Source organism: Schistocerca gregaria, chromosome 10, assembly GCF_023897955.1.
Source record: "Schistocerca gregaria isolate iqSchGreg1 chromosome 10, iqSchGreg1.2, whole genome shotgun sequence".
In the NCBI taxonomy this organism is placed as follows: Eukaryota; Metazoa; Arthropoda; class Insecta; order Orthoptera; family Acrididae; genus Schistocerca; species Schistocerca gregaria.
The window spans coordinates 140097113-140114496 of NC_064929.1; the positions used below are offsets into that span (position 1 = coordinate 140097113).

Consider the following 17384-nt stretch of genomic DNA (forward strand, 5'->3'; position numbering starts at 1 on the left):
CTCCATCGCAGTCTTTAACACTGGTAGCATGCCGCGACAGCGTGGACGTGAACCGTATGTGCGGTTGACGGACTTTGAGCTAGGGCGTATAGTGGGCATGCGGGAGACCGGGTGGACGTACCGCCGAATTGCTCAACACGTGGGGCGTGAGGTCTCCACAGTACATCGATGTTGTCGCCAGTGGTTGGCGGAAGGTGCACGTGCCCGTCGACCTGGGACCGGACCGCAGCGACGCACGGATGCACGCCAAGACCGTAGGATCCTACGCAGTGCCGTAGGAGACCGCACCGCCACTTCCCAGAAAATTAGGGACACCCTTGCTCCTGGGGTATCGGCGAGGACCATTCGCAACCGTCTCCATGAAGCTGGGCTACGGTCCCGCACACCGTTAGGCCATCTTCCGCTCACGCCCCAACATCGTGCAGCCCGCCTCCAGTGGTATCGCGACAGGCGTGAATGGAGGGACGAATGGAGACGTGTCGTCTTCAGCGATGAGAGTCGCTTCTGCCTTGGTGCCAATGATGGTCGTATGCGTGTTTGGCGCCGTGCAGGTGAGCGCCACAATCAGGACTGCATACGACCGAGGCACACAGGGCAAACACCCGGCATCATGGTGTAGGGAGCGATCTCCTACACTGGCCGTACACCTCTGGTGATCGTCGAGGGGACACTGAATAGTGCACGGTACATCCAAACCGTCATCGAACCCATCGTTCTACCATTCCTAGACCGGCAAGGGAACTTGCTGTTCCAACAGGACAATGCACGTCCGCATGTATCCTGTGCCACCCAACGTGCTCTAGAAGGTGTAAGTCAACTACCCTGGCCAGCAGGATCTCCGGATCTGTCCCCCATTGAGCATGTTTGGGACTGGATGAAGCGTCGTCTCACGCGGTCTGCACGTCCAGCACGAACGCTGGTCCAACTGAGGCGCCAGTTGGAAATGGCATGGCAAGCCGTTCCACAGGACTACATCCAGCATCTCTACGATCGTCTCCATGGGAGAATAGCAGCCTGCATTGCTGCGAAAGGTGGATATACACTGTACTAGTGCCGACATTGTGCATGCTCTGTTGCCTGTGTCTATGTGTCTGTGGTTCTGTCAGTGTGATCATGTGATGTATCTGACCCCAGGAATGTGTCAATAAAGTTTCCCCTTCCTGGGACAATGAATTCACGGTGTTCTTAATTCAATTTCCAGGAGTGTAGATACTTGTTTCAAAGTTTTACTGACCTTCAAAGTAGTCATCAGCGTTGTGTATAACCCGTTGCCAGCGATGTGGATATCGTAGGATACTCTTAGCAGTGCCAGTTGTGTTTCCAGTTCGAGCGGCGCTGTCTGTTGCTGGTTGTAGCAGTTCTGAAGCGAATGTCCTTCAGTTTAGAAATCGAGTTGAACTTACGAGGGCTTAAGCCAGGGGAGTGCAGTATGTGGTATACCTATCAGTCCAATCAGTAACAGCTTGCACTGTACGTGCTTGAGCATTGTCCTGCAAAATGGTGGTCAGTCCCTTGAGAAAGTGTCATCAGTTCTAAGCAGGTCGTAGGTTGTTCCAAAAATGAACAACATGGAGACAGAAGTGATGGCACTTTCTGCAGAACCTTTCATCAGTCCCCTAGACTTTGAACTACTTAAACCTAACTAACCTAAGGACACCACACACATCGATGCCCGTGACAGGATTCGAACGTGCGACCGTAGCAGCAGCGCGGTCCGGGACTGAAGCGCGTACAGCGGCCGGCACCAAATACTTCGTCTCCATTGGCTATAGAAGAACCCACCACACGAGCACCGCCAATTGACCCTCGTTCTAATTCACTTAGCTCCAGCACAATGCACTGACAACTACACAGAATACTGTTCTGATCCAGACCAGCACTTGCAACGTATTGAGGACATTGCGCAAGTGCTGTTCGTGGTCCAATACAACAGCGGAACCTGCGGACTTGGCTAGCATCTGCATTAGCATTCGAGCGTGCATGTCTTTTGGTGCTCCATATACCTGTCCAACCCTCGGTATTTGGCGGGAGCGAAGCGCAGGCAAAGCGCTTGTTGATTTTTTATCCTTGCACAGACCTAAACGTCATTAAATTGCTTCCTGCTGCACTGTTCTCGAACCCTTCAACTTCCTGTACTTTATCGTTAAAAGGAGATAACTTGATTTTTCCTCAGTGCAAAGCATGCCACCTTAGATACGAAACTTTGCTCGTGTGAATTTTTCTAATTGAAAAGATTTGTTTTTATCACGCACACGAGATACTTGGAAAAATTCCTACGCTAGGCTTTATCAATCTGGAGGACCTGAAACTTGGCATAGCTTCCTCGCCTGAGCTGCCTTACACAATATTAATAATTTTGAACATCAACCAATACCAAGCAATCTATACCATTACGATCAAAAACGAAAACAAATAACTGGTCAGCTGTCACGTTGATTAATCGGGTTTGTGCCTGTTATTCGCGTCTTTCCTGCACGATATTTCAACTGCGTGACTCGCAGTCTGATACTCAGGCAGCACCTGAAGAAGACAGCGACCCTATTAATCAACATGACAACGCCTCGCCGGGAATGCTTGAAGAATAACTGGGAGCTACCATTTTGAAAGCAAAATGGCGCCAACTTCATGAATATAATCTCCAACTGGACAACAGAAAATTAGGAGTTCTTAGCTTTAATCTGGAGCCGCTCTCAGTTTCAAGCAAATTTCGAAAAGACATCACCCGCGCCCAAACTCCGGCTCCTGAGGTGTGAGACGTGGGACAAAGGCTAGTACCGTATATGAGAAATCAAGCACTGATTTTCAGGTGGTTAACGTTAGGCTGGAAATGTACCCTTTTTGGGATACGAGTTCAGCTGGAAAGTCAGCGACAAATAGAATGCATTCATTCCTAAGTCATTTGGACATCCGATATAGAGGCACAATGTAATGACACGATAATCACGTGTTACCATTAATCTGATAATTACCTGTATAGTATGAACTATCGAAACTAGTGTTTATACCTTTGGTTCACGTACTCATAACTCTGGTAGTAAGAACAATTGGCTTATCAATGTGTACCATGAGTCACAGCCACTGCCGGTTATCCAAGTTTATGTGCATGACGCAGCCAAGTAATTGTTTCTGAGTCTTCTTTATCAAGCTGCAGTTTATATGACTATGATCCCATTGCACCAGTGCTTCCCTAGCTGGGCAACTTTTAATGTGTCTCGAGACGATAAAATTCGAGAATTGACGACTTATTGTATCTCCAGAAAATAAAGGGTGAATGACACACTTCCACAAGCACCCGGCGAGAGTAAACAGATGAAGAAATTGAGGAAAGGAATATGGAAAGCTCCATTCATACCGAACCTAGGATAGTCTACACAGAACATATACTCTGCAAACTGATGTTAAGACGGCAAGTTGAAAATTTCGAAATGACGACCTTAACAACAACAATGGAATTTTTCGGCCATTACAATGGGGAGTGAGTAATGTTCACAGATGATTTCAATTAGCGGAGGCTCCGGTATGCCTACTGAACCGGAAAAAAAGAAGGCATACAAAAGCTGGTTACAGACTCCACTGTGGTGACAACCGAACCGGTCACCACGCAGAAAGCTTTGGTATTCGCACAGGCTACCGCTCAGGAGACAATAGTCATTATATCCGTAGCATGTGACTCCTGCAATTGAAAAATTGTATGAATCCAACTGCTATTACAGTCACTGACATAGTAAGGACAGATCTATAACGTCGTTAGCACCGCAACCGATCCGTTACTCGTGACACTACTGTAAAAATACTGGGTGAAGCAGTGAGATGGGAAGAAAAGTTCACACAATCTGGAGATTTAGTAAATTTTTTTGACACGAATCTATTGTGTGTGGGTGGAAATAAATAATTTACCTTGAATGCTTTATTTAAATATAGTATCATATATGTGGTTTTGCACACATTGAGGTTGGAGGGCTTGCTCAATATGCATCTTGTATGGATGGGAATGACCTTTCTCCAAAATCCTCCTGACTGACCGATTGCCGAGACCAAGTTCTGCATGTACAATTTAGTTGACTGTCACAGACTTCGTCATAAAACTTTACACACTCGATCAATCTTCTCTTCAGTTCGGCTTTTTTTCGCCTCATTTATTTGTACTGCTACCAGTGTATTCGAAGTATGACAGCGTTCGAAAATGGCATGAGAGCCTGTGGAGGTGAATTAAATTCTCAGTAGAAAGCACTGAGCTCCAAAGACACTATTCAGGTATTGTAACACGCCCTTATAGGAAGGGCACATTATGCACTTGGCAGGAATTCCATGGTTGCTAAAACTGTCACCTTCCTACAAGCCTAAAGTCACGATCATGGTCATTCCCCAACTCCTATAACAAAAAAAATGTTCAAATGTGTGTGAAGTTTTATGGGACTTAACTGCTAAGGTCATCATTCCCTAAGCTTACATCTACATATACATACGTAATCCGCAATCCACCATACAATGCGTGGCGGAGGGTACCTCGTACCACAACTAGCATCTTCTCTCCCTGTTCCACTCCCAAACAGAACGAGGGAAAAATGACTGCCTATATGCCTCTGTACGAGCCCTAATCTCTCTTATCTTTGTTGTCTTTCAGCGAAATGTAAGTTGGCGGCAGTAAAATTGTACTGCAGTCAGCCTCAAATGCTGTTTCTCTAAATTTCCTCAGTAGCGATTCACGAAAAGAGCGCCTCCTTTCCTCCAGAGACTCCCACCCGAGTTAGTGAAGCATTTCCGTAAAACTCGCGTGATGATCAAACCTACCAGTAACAAATCTAGCAAGCCGCCTCTGAATTGCTTCTATATCCTCCCTCAATCGATCAGATAGGGATCCCAAATGCTAGAGCAGTACTCAAGAATAGGTCATATTAGTGTTTTATAAGCGGTCTCCATTACAGATGAACCACGTCTTTCCAAAATTCTACCAATGAACCGAAGACGACTATGTGCCTTCCCCACAACTGCCATTACATGCTTGTCCCACTTCATATCGCTGTGCAATGTGACGCCCAAATATTTAATCTACGTGACTGTGTCAAGCGCTACACCACTAATGGAGCATTCAAACATTACGGGATTCTTTTCCTATTCATCTGCATTAATTTACATTTATCTACATTTAGAGTTAGCTGCCATTCTTTACACCAATCACAAATCCTCCTCAAGTTATCTTGTATCCTCCTACAGTCACTCAACGATGACACCTTCCCATACACCACAGCATCATCAGCAAACAGCCACACATTGCTATTCACCCTATCCAAAAGATAATTTATGTAGATGGAAAACAACAGCGGACCTACCACACTTCCCTGGGGCACTTCAGATGATACCCCCACCTCCGATGAACAGTCACCATCGAGGACAACGTACTGGGTTGTATTACTTAAGAAGTCTTCGAGCTACTCACATACTTGGGAACCAATCCTATATGATGGTACCTTAGTTAAGAGTCTGCAGTGGGGAACCGAGTCAAACGCTTTCCGGAAGTCAAGGAATATGGCATCCGTCTGACACCCTTCATCCATGGTTCGCAATATATCATGTGAGAAAAGGGCGAGTTGCGTTCCGCAGGAGCGATGCTTTCTAAAGCCGTGCTGATGCATGGACAGCAGCTCCTCTGTCTCAAGGAAATTCATTACATTCGAACTGAGAATATATTCGAGAATCCTGCAACGAACCGATGTTAAGGATATTGGTCTGTAATTTTGAGTATCCGTCCTTCTGCCCTTCTTATATACAGGTCTCACCTGCGCTTTTTTCCAGTCGCTCGGGACTTTACGTTGGGCAAGAAATTCGCGATAAATGCAAGCTAAGCAAGGAGCCAGTGCAGTAGAGTACTCTCTGTAAAACCGAATTGGAATCCCATATGGACCTGGCGATTTATTACACACTACTCAACCTAAATTATCCTCGGGACAAACACACACAACCATTCCCGAGGGAGGACTGGAACCTCCGCCGGGATCAGCCGCACAGTCCTATAACACGTCATCATGGCAGGTAGCCAGTTCTTAAATCTTGCCGTTCGACTACGCCACCCTGTATTTTCCGACAAATGAAATTCCCTTCTTAAGACCTTTCATTTTGATCATAGAGTTGTGATTAGGTTGTCTGAACAGTTCAGGAGCCGGTGTTTGGGAATGGGTGGTGTCTTATCGAAATTTGCTTGAAATTGAGGTCGACTCTACATTAAAGCTACGAACTCCTAAATTTGTATTGTCTAATTAGAGATTTCATTCATGAAGGTGACGGCGTTTTGTGATTGAAATTAGTTCTCCGATTAGTTGTGTCTGTTTTCGTTTTTGATCGTAGCGTTGCAGATTAACCGGTTTCGATTTTGATAGAGGGTCAAAATAATTAGTATTGGGTCCAATATTGTGGGTTTGACAAATATATTGGACACAAATCCTCCTCCCTCTTTCATTGTCCACGTCTTTATCACCTCTGTCCATGTCTTCGTCCTCTCTTGTCTCTCCCCATTTCCTCTGTCTCTCCCCATTTCCTGCCCTCTGTCTGTCTGTGTCTTCCTCCCACCGGTCTGCCTGCATCTTCCTCCCGTCTGCGTGTCCACAATCGCCTCTGCCTGTTTGCATGCCCGCCTACTACTCCTGTCTCGCGCTCCCACCTAATCTCCCCCCCCCCCCCCCTCTCTGTGTGTGTGTGTGTGTGTGTGTGTGTGTGTGTATGTATGTTCCTCCTCTCACTCCCTGTGCCCATTTCATCCGCCCCTCCCATTCTCTCTGTCTCCATTTCTACCTCCTCTTTCCTTTCCATCTGCCCACTATCCCTGTACAGCGCCCACCTACCTCATGCATCTCCCCCTGTCTTTGTCCATTTCCTCCTCCCATCACTTTGTCCGTACCCTCCTCCACCCATCACAACCTATTCGTATCCCTGGTCATTGGCAAGTACACCTGCTGCAGTACAGTTCAATAAAGTAGGCCGATGATACTCCCACGGCATGCATGTTGTGCTGGACAGATCACCTATTTGGGCCCAGGAAACTGTTTCTTGCATAAAAAGTTCTCAGTTTGCCGCGTCAGATTTGGATAACATCCCAAGCTTTCGATGACTGCCTCCGTCATCTTCGTCAGGGGTAACACTGGCTCAGTTTTACCCCTGACAAAGATGACGGAGGTAGTAATCGAAAACTTGGTATGTTATCCAAATCTGATGCGGCAAGTAAACCGAGAACTTTTTATGCAAGGACTCCATTGCGAAAGACTTCGTAGTCAAACTGTTTCTTGCCTGTGACATGTAAACTGCACTGAAAAGCAGGTTGACTTTTGTGGTGTGCGTACTGTAAGGTCTTCGGTACACACACCATCAGATTATTTGACATGTCGCTCTAACGAAGTAGGCGAATGTCAGCAATATGTCTCATGGTCTTATTGTGGCGTGTTTATCTTCTGCCATTAGGTCAGACGATAGAAATGCCACTTGTACGCTTAGAGTAACAGATTGACGGTGACCAACTTTAAACAGAACTTGATTAATTTTCATAGTCATTTATTAAAATAATAAAAAACATAGACTTTACGTAACTTGATTCTGGATGCTATTTACAATTGACAATCTGAAGTTCCTTTGGTCTTGGTACGTTAATCTTATTCTCACATATCTCTGATACGTGAGAAAGTGTCTATAAGTTATAATACCGCACGCTTTCAGGTATCACTGCTAGAGTGTGATCCTTGAGGGGAAAAGGTTCTACGTTAGCAGCAATCTCATTGGCTGCGTTACATATTAATACGCGGATCGACGGAAGCAGAATTTGGTCCGTCTCTAAGACAGCGCCATCTCGTAGTGCGGAGACGGACGAGCGCTGCGCCTGCGCTGTTGCGCTTAGCGGGGCGCGCTCTAGTGGGAAAGTTCTGTATGCGATGACTATGCGGCACTATGTACACAACAACTTGGAAGGCTGATACTGTTCCCACACAACATGCTTGTCATGCAGGGGAACCTGTATGCCAGGATTTGGGAAAACATGTTTTTGCCCTATCTCCATACATATTGGAGCTAGGAGGTTATAAATCCCACAGTGATGATATTCGCAAGGCCTGCTTTTTCTGTACCTAATTTGGTTGAAATCGATCGAGGCATTTGGGATCCGCAAGAAATTTCAAAAATAAACTAGTAACTACACAGATAACTGAAAATAAGTCGATCCTGTTTGAAGCTCGTAAAAATATGTAGCAAGCGAACGGTGTACTCGCCTTTTTAGTAGCAGGAACTAGCGGTGCACTCTCGCTGACGGTCTAACCGACACTGAAAATTACGTCATTCACATTGGCTAGAGTGTTGATTCTTCTACCCAACAGAATTCCAGTCGCTGGGTTTCTTGCCTTTCTCACGGCTCTTCTCCGAATCAGATTAAGCAGACTTAGGGGGGGGGGGGGGGGGGGGGCAGGGCAGTCTCCCACTGCACTTCAAACCTCACCTCGATTTCTTTCAGACTACTTTCCACTCACTTTCACTGTACGTGTTCTATCTCCTTTTCTGGGAATGCTTTCAGTTTTTGCTATATAGCTTGCCTCTTCACACTGTCGTATGCGTTTTGGAAGCCCACAAAAAGACAGTTAATATCTCTGCAAAATTAATACCTCTTTTATAGCATTTGCCGTATTGTATGTAGTTGGTGTACAGATGATTTTCCGTTTCTAAACCCTGATTGTTGAAATGAAAGTATCTCCTCAACGTGTGACGTTAGCTCCTTCAGCAACAGCATGTCCATTATATAAGCTGTACATAGAATAAGGTAATTCCTTCGTAGTTGCTGAGTCTCACTGCGTCCCATTTCTTTAAGTATTGGGAAGATGGCAGACTGCTTCCATTCTGCTTGGATCCTTTTTCAAATTGAACGGATTAAGTGATAAACTCTCTCTTGTTAGACATATCTTCCCTTCAGCAGCATCCAAAAAATTCCATCTGTTCTTGGTGCCTTTCCTTTCTTCAACTACTCGTCCAGCTTCTGAGCTGCCATTGTTCAAACAATAATAAATGAGAAATTTAATGCAATAGTGAAATCTACTTATCATTTATTGGCGATGGTGGTGGTAGTTGTTGTTTTCAGTCCAAAGACTGTCTAGATGTAGCTTTCCACGCTAGCCAATCCCGTCCAAGCGTTTTCATGTCTGCATAACTTCAATTGCAACGTGTATCCACTCGATATAGATAACTGTCCGGCAGGCGCAACCACAATCGAGGGATATCTGTTCAGAGGTCAGACAAACGTGTGGTTCCTGAAGAGGGGCAGCAGCCTTTCAATAGTTGCAGATGCAACAGTCTGGATGATTGATTGATGTGACCTTGTAACATAAACCGAAACGACGTTGCTGTGCTGGTGCTGCGAAGAGCTGAAAGCAAGAGGAAACTATAGCGATAATTTTTGCCGAGGGCATTCAGCTTTACTGTACAACGAAATGATGGCATCCTTTTGGGTAAAATATTCTGGAGGTAAAATAGTCACTAGTTTGAATCTCTGGGCAAGATCTGCTCATGTAGACGTCGTCTTCACGAAAAATAACTGGCATACCACTGGTGAGAGCGTAGAATGTCAGATCGCTTACTGGCTTAGGTAGGCAGTACAATCTAAAAAGGGAAATCAGTAGCTTCAACATTTTGCGGCCCTGTCACCAACTGTGTTAATATTAATTTTAATTTTAATAATTAACAGTCTCAATTGAACCGTTTGCCTGGAATTTACCTAGGTTTCAGTTGGGATGACCCAACCTTCTTCAGAATAACAATAACTACCGTTTGTCCATAGTGGACATCGTCAAGCTAAAACTACAAATCCATAAATTATCGTCTGACTATAAAACGTATCTGGAACTGCCTCGGCCCCACTTTGAATTGACGTTTAAAGGTGTCCTTGGAGCGTTGTTTGCCAAATCACACAATTTAACCATTTCCCGTCAGCCTCCTATAAAAAAAAGCAGTGATCGACACACAGTTTTTACAGTACGTGTGTGGATCACCTCCATGGAGGCAAATTGAGTACCCCATTGCCGCCACATTATCCATTACTTTAGTGTTTTCTGAAACTCATAACCAAACTTCGCCAAGAAGCTCAATCAGGCACGTGCATTAGTTTTTGATTTGATTCTAGACCATTTCACTTCAGATATACTAATCTATAATAATGACCATCTATTTTATTTGGCCCGTATTGCCGGATCTTACAGATTAGATATGGACGTGTGCATAAGTTCGATCATAACCATGTGTGTGCTAAGTCAATAAGATGTTCATGCTTTGTAACCATAGCTAAGCAAGTGCTTAATAATTACGCCTTAAAAATTTCTAGACCTATTCGTAATAATGACGATGTTGGCTTTATATTATCTTACCCACTCCTAAGTTGTTTTTAGGTAATCAAACTTAGTGCTTAAGCACAAAAATTTTCCTAGAATAGGCCATTCCTTGTAAACACATATCTTCCTCATATCGTGACCAATGAGTACTTCATAAATGTTAAGACAGTCGATCTAAGTACCTTCTGCGCAGATTAATATATACGCCCTTCTCCTCAGCTATACCATTTATTTCACTTTACTAGTAAATTTAAGGTCAGGAGTTAAGTCCGTGTCTTGTGCCAACAAGTAACTATGAAATATTTTATGCGGAGGCGCAAGGTATTGTGTCCGCCTAGGTGTGTGTCATGACGCTACGGTCTGTGTTATGACGCTACGGTCAGTTCCAGTACAGCACTCGTGGCTGCCGCATCGCGGTCGCGAAGTGGGGCCGAGGCAGTTCCAGACACGTTTTATAGTCTGACGATAATTTACGGATTTGTAGTTACAGCTTGACGATGTCCACTATGGACAAACGGTAGTTACTGTTATTCTGAAGATTGGATTATCCCGACTGAAACCTAGGTACATTCTAGGCAAACGGTGCAACTGAGGCTGTTAATTATTAAAATTAAAATCGAAATCAATAGGCTGTGAAACCTTGCTTCTTGCCAAATTTCATAATTGTAGGTCACCGAGAAGTGCCCTGTAGGTGTTGATCAGTGAATTAGCGAATATCGATATATATGACATAAATGGCCATATATTTTGATTGCATTCACGTGGAAGTTTGTGTTTTACAACATGAAGGGACCGTGGAGCTTACTATGTGACACACATCTCAACTTGATACGTTTGTCCGTTTCAGAGAAAAGGGGTTTTTAACTGTCAGATAGACAGTTGGACGAACAACGAAGTGATCCTGTAAGGCTTTAGTTTTTGATTGAGATACCGAAGCCTAAAAACACAGTAAATACGACTTTCGTGTTACATTAACGTGTCAAAATGACTCACTGCCCCAGTATTGGCCTGAGTTCTCACGACGCCCCAGGTCCGCCTTTTATGTAGCTGTGGATGCTTAAAACTCCTGCGTGCCGATTATGCTGCCGTGCTCATTCGGTTTATGACGCCTGGGGCGTTAGCAGCTGCAGATAAGATCTCGCCGCAGCTTCGCTATCTCATGCCGTTACATCTGTGCTTCTAGGGTTCACACAAAAGCTGTGTCATTTTAAAAGTACACAGCGCTTCTGTTCAGTAATACTTGGGAGTATGAATTAGAGAATGTGGTAAATTTGGAGCCGAAAAGGAGAAGGTTGAAGTGCATAATAAGTGAATAAAGCGGAGGTCGCAGAAGTGATCCACGGAACTACTGTCCAGTATCTTTGACAACTATCTGCCGCAGAATTTTTTTATTCAACATGTAAAAGTTATTACAGATATTCGGATTTTTGTTGTGACATGTTCAATGTGCCCGCCATCACTGGCGATGATGTGGCGCAGATGATTCTGCGTGACCCTCTAAAGTGTTGGAACATAGATGCTATGACCTCCTGAATGGCTATTTTCAACTCAGCAATGGTTTTATGGTTATTGCTGTACACCTTATGTTTGATGCAGCCCCACAAAAAAGAGTAGCGTGTGTTCAGATCCGGACAAGATGGTGGCCAATCGAGGCTCAAGCCAGTGTCCTCTGTGCACCCTAGAGCCAGAATTGGGTCCCCAAAAGGACATCCAACACTCCTGCTTTGATGGGGCGGCGCTCCGTAGGCATGAACCTCATCGTGTCGAAATCACGGCCACTTTGGATAATGTGGGTGAATTCATCTTCAACAACCTTCACGTACCGTTCAGTAGTCACCGTACGATCAAGGGACATCGCACCGATTATTCCGTGCCAGGACACCACACAGTCACCCGTTAGGATGGCCAGTTTTGCTTATTGACGAACCAATCGAAATGAAAGTGGGCTCCGTCGCTAAACCAAACAATGCATTCGCATACTAATTCCCATCATGCAACGCGGCCAATTGTGCAGTTTGGACGTCCTAACGCAAACCGTTCAGAAGTTCCGACGATTTTATTTCATGTAGTTGAATAATTGTCACACTGTATAATGTCACATTAATGTGGCCGCCTGTCGAAAGCGACATAATAACCACCTTTTGCGGTACAGACTGCTGCGAGATGTTCACAAGGGAGTCAGTCATGTTCCGGAAGGTACCGACGGGTATGTGGAGTCATGCCGACTACAGCAGGAACGGTGGCAGGGGGTGGGGGGGGCTATTGGTGCTATAGCGTCCCCACCCCACCCAATGGCGTATCATATTACACTGGATAAAATGACTTAAGAAATCAGGGAATTTATTACTCCAACAGATTCAATCATTTTTTTATAATTATGTAGCAATATAGATTGCAATGTATGTAACACACATTTCAACAAAAGAATAACAGCTGCAAATAGCTTACTATTTAAACCAACAGTTATCATTTAACTTAAAATAGGTGGCTTATTATTTATTAATAAACATTTTTTTACCGTGAACTCCCAAACAGTTACCAAAAACTACTTTAAGGAACACCAAATTTTACTAATTTGTCGATGGAGAACCCCCAACTCTCCTTTTGTTAAGCCATATTCCATTCCCCGAACCCCTCCCCCTTTCCTTTGACCGACTTCTAGAATCGCCGCTGGACTCCAGTGGCGTGGCCAGCTGCGCTGGGTTTCTCGGTTGAGGATCCAGGGTGAGAACAGCCCAATAGAGGTGGTACCACACATTCTTTATTGAAATGATAATTAATTGAAACCCTCAGCTGCCAACAGGTGTTGTTGATATACCTCAATCGGGACAGCTGAAAATGTGTGCCCTCACCGGGACCCTAACCGAGGATCTCCTGGTTAGTGATTTTGTTGTTTCCTCTTCGTTTATTGCTCTCACGTTAAATGATAACAAACGGATTTTTGCGGCCAGGAGTTATCAACTGAATTATTTCCACCTTCCTGACAGTGAAGCATCAATCGCCTTGCAGTACAATAAAGTTATTTTTGTCGGTTTGCTAAAGAGATTTGGCTTTCATTAATCTTTTCTGCTTTATTTGAAACGAAGTGTTTAATTTTACATTATTGGCTAGTTTCAACTGTTCGCTGCATTTCAAGTGCACGTATGGGATTATGCCATAATAAAGAACCATACATGAGATAATACAGTATTATGCATTTTAGGACGGTTCACGAAATTCCGATGCTCTTGGAGTATCCTCTGATGTCTTGTTTCTTTAATGACATAATGTAAGATCTTTTAATGTTTTACATGTACGAACATATTGGCTTCCTGCGTCATCGCAGCTGCGTAAGCGAGCTGACGCCTATTACCTGGTGCTCTCTTCCAACCGCTGAAACGAACTTATTTCTAACAGGTCGCAGGAAAATATTGCGAATGGTGGTTTCAAAAGCGTTACATTCAAACCAAATTATCTTTTACGCAAGATGAACTATGTGCGAGAATGTACGATGAATTACTTAAATCACAAAGCGTTTGACTCTCATTTAAAAATCAACTCTTTGAGGACGACCATTTAGAAGAATTTCGAGCCCAGAAGATCAGACATTTTCGTCGTTATTAAAAATTTTACCGGCAGATTTGTGTGATGTATCTTAAAGTGTAACACGCGCAAAAAAGATCAACAATACGCGTGGAAGCTTAGCTTCTCTTCCAGCTTATTAATCTTTGAGAACAAATGGCTCTGAGCAGTATGGAACTTAACATCTGAGGTCATCAGTTCCCTAGAACTTAGAACCACTTAAACCTAACCAACCTAAATACATCACACACATCGATGTCCGAAGCAGGATTCGAACCTGCGACCGCAGCAGTCGCGCGGCTCCAGACTGAAGCGCCTAGAACCCCTTGACCACCGCGGCCGGCTTTGAGATCAATATTATATGTGAATGCTATGTGTATTAATTTAAACCATTAACTTTTCTTATTTGCGTGTTCGCGCTACTTCAGAGTGATCTTGCTATTGGCTGACTAAATCCCGTGTCCTATGCTGTCATCGGCTGGCGAGATCACGTGACATGAGCTATGATTGGCTTAGAAAAGCGTATCGCAATCTCGATTTCAATGCTACGGAAAAGTGACATGCGATGTTTGGTGGAATTCAAATTTGTACCTTCGTAACACGGAAATATGCAGCGTACATGTTGCTGCACATCAAAGGTCTTTCAAAACGTGTCACCCCCCACCCCAAGTTTCGTTTTCTAAAGTGCCGGGAAATTCTACGTCGGTAGAGAAAAGGTGCCTAATATGAGACACACTTTTGTAAACCCATTTGAAAGACCTAAGAGTAAATGCAATTGTATTTTTTATTATGGTAATAAGATCTTCCATTATTTAATTTTATCATACAATTATCGTATTTGCAATAATAAACAATCTTTCAGAGTAGTTATTAAATGTTCACAAACAAGGCATTTCGCAGAAATGAGATCAAGGTTTCCTAATATGAGAAAGTAATAATATTATGCTGTAATTATTTTATTACATAATAATGACATATGAAAATAAAATTTTTACATGTTCATTCATTTCTGTTATCCTTGACTCATTTCACACTACTTAGGTTTATAATTACGGCATCCGAGGCAAACAAAATTGTCTTCTGTGACACCGCAATCTTCGTGAGCCCAGCGATAACATTTCGTGCACTGTGCCCATTTCTCCTCGTGTTTGCCTTCAGAAAAGCGCCCAGTACAGAACAGGCACTCTGCATCATCATCATCGCTGCTGTCTGAATCCCCACTGTCATCAAGATGGACATCGGATGCCGAGTCACTAGACGATACTTCTGCTTTAGGTTTACGATTGGAAGATTTTTCACTCCTCTCCCCAAATAACTTTCTGGCTGCTTTCTTAGCTTCAGCCTCTGATTTCTTCTGTTTAGATTCTTGCAATTGCTTCACATAAGGAGTTGAAGGTAGTAACGCAGCAGAGCACAAACGCGATGTCTGACGTATTTGACTAACTTCAGGTGGTTTTGCGATGTGTGGGAGAGGTCTGATGTCTGCCGGGCTGACAGCTTGATCATCACCATCAGTAGTTCCATTTTCGTTTTTGGTATCTGAAGAGCGTTAGCATGGCGATGAATTGAAAATTCATGTTCCCTAAAGATGTTTCTGTTGCATGGGATGAGACCTGTTTTTCTGAAGGCATTCACAGATGCTTCCATTGTTTCTGCTCGGTTGTAAGCTGCCCCAAATAACTTGGCTATTAAGATGGGGTGATAACATGACCTGGGTTACTTGCCAACCACGTTTATATCTCTTGGACATAGTAGGTTTTCAAATGCCCCTTAAAGCCGACGTCAAGTGGGTGCATTTTATGCGCTGAGTAAGGTGGAAAACATACAACATGAACATTATTTTCTTTATCTAACATATCGGGCTTCTTTGTGTGGGAATAATGCCCATCAAGAATCAAAATGACAGGATCATTTGAAGATGGCTTTACATGACTCACAAAATGATCAAACCACTGAGTAAAAATGTGAGTTTGTATCCAGCCACTTGAATGACAAGCTGATATTGATCCTGCAGGTGCACCATCCATCAAATAACAGCAATAAAAGAATGCAGTAATGTCCACTCACCTGTAAGCTGAAATATTGTCTCGACACCGATGTCGCAAAAACTCCAAACACAAGAAATTTTGTATCAACCTCTGTGTACTGTGTCCGGCTCAACTATGGCTTCGTACTCGCTGTGTCGTCGTCTGGCACACATTATTGGGGTGTCTCATATTAGGGGACTATCGCATAATAGGCACCTTTCCTGTGTACAGGATGTTACAAAAAGGTACGGCCAAACTTTCAGGAAACATTCCTCACACACAAAGAAAGAAAATGTGTTGTATGGACATGTATCTGGACCCGCTTACTTTCCATGTTAGAGCTCATTTTATTACTTCTCTTCAAATCACATTAATCATGGAATGGAAACACACAGCTACAGGACGTACCAGCGTGACTTCCAACACTTTGTTACAGGAAATGTTCAAAATATCATCCGTTAGTGAGGATACGTGGATCCATCCTCCGTCGCATGGAATCCCTGATGCGCTGATGCAGCCCTGGAGAATGGCATATTGTATCACAGCCGTCCACAATACGAACACGAAGAGTCTCTACATTTGGTACCGGGGTTGCGTAGATAAGAGCTTTCAAAAGCCCCCATAAATGAAAGTCAAGAGGGTTGAGGTCAGGAGAGCGTGGAGGCCACGGAATTGGTACGCCTGTACCAATCCATCGGTCACCGAATCTGTTGTTGAGAAGCGTACGAACACTTCGACTGAAATGTGCAGGAGCTCCATCGTGCGTGAACCACATGTTGTGTTTTACTTGTAAAGGCACATGTGCTAGAAGCACAGGCAGAGTATCCCGTATGAAATTATGATAACGTGCTCCATTGAGCGTAGGTGGAAGAACATGGGGCCCAATGAAGACATCAACAATGCCTGCCCAAACGTTCACAGAAAATCTGTGATTGCACAATTGCTTGCGGATTCTCGTCAGCCCACACATTTTGATTGTGAAAATTTAAATTTGATCACGTTGGGATGAAGCCTCATCCGTAAAGAGAACATCTGCACTGAAATTAGGATTGACACATTGTTGGATGAACAATTCGCAGAAGTGTACCCGTGGAGGCCAATCAGCTGCTGATAGTGCCTGCACACGCTGTACATGGTACAGAAACAACTGATTCTCCCGTAGCACTCTCCACACAGTGACGTGGCCAACGTTACCTTGTACAGCAGCAGCTTCTCTGACGCTGACATTATGGTTATCGTCAACTGCCCGAAGAATTGCCTCGTCCATTGCAGGTGTCCACGTCGTTCTAGGCCTTCCCCAGTCGCGAGTCAGAGGCTGGAATGTTTCGTTTTCCCTAAGACGGCGATCAATTGCTTCAAACGTCTTCCTGTCGGGACACCTTCGTTCTGAAAATCTGTCTCGATACAAACGTACCGCGCCACGGCTATTGCCTCCGTGCTAATCCATACA

The 17384-nt window shown here is 44.1% G+C and overlaps 1 protein-coding gene across 5 annotated transcripts in view; it reads left to right on the forward strand.

Annotated features, from left to right (window-relative positions):
* The window catches only part of LOC126293305 (aminopeptidase N-like), a 721098-nt gene that overhangs the window by 350016 nt on the left and 353698 nt on the right, over window positions 1-17384 (forward strand). The gene's annotated exons all lie outside the window — the stretch shown is intronic.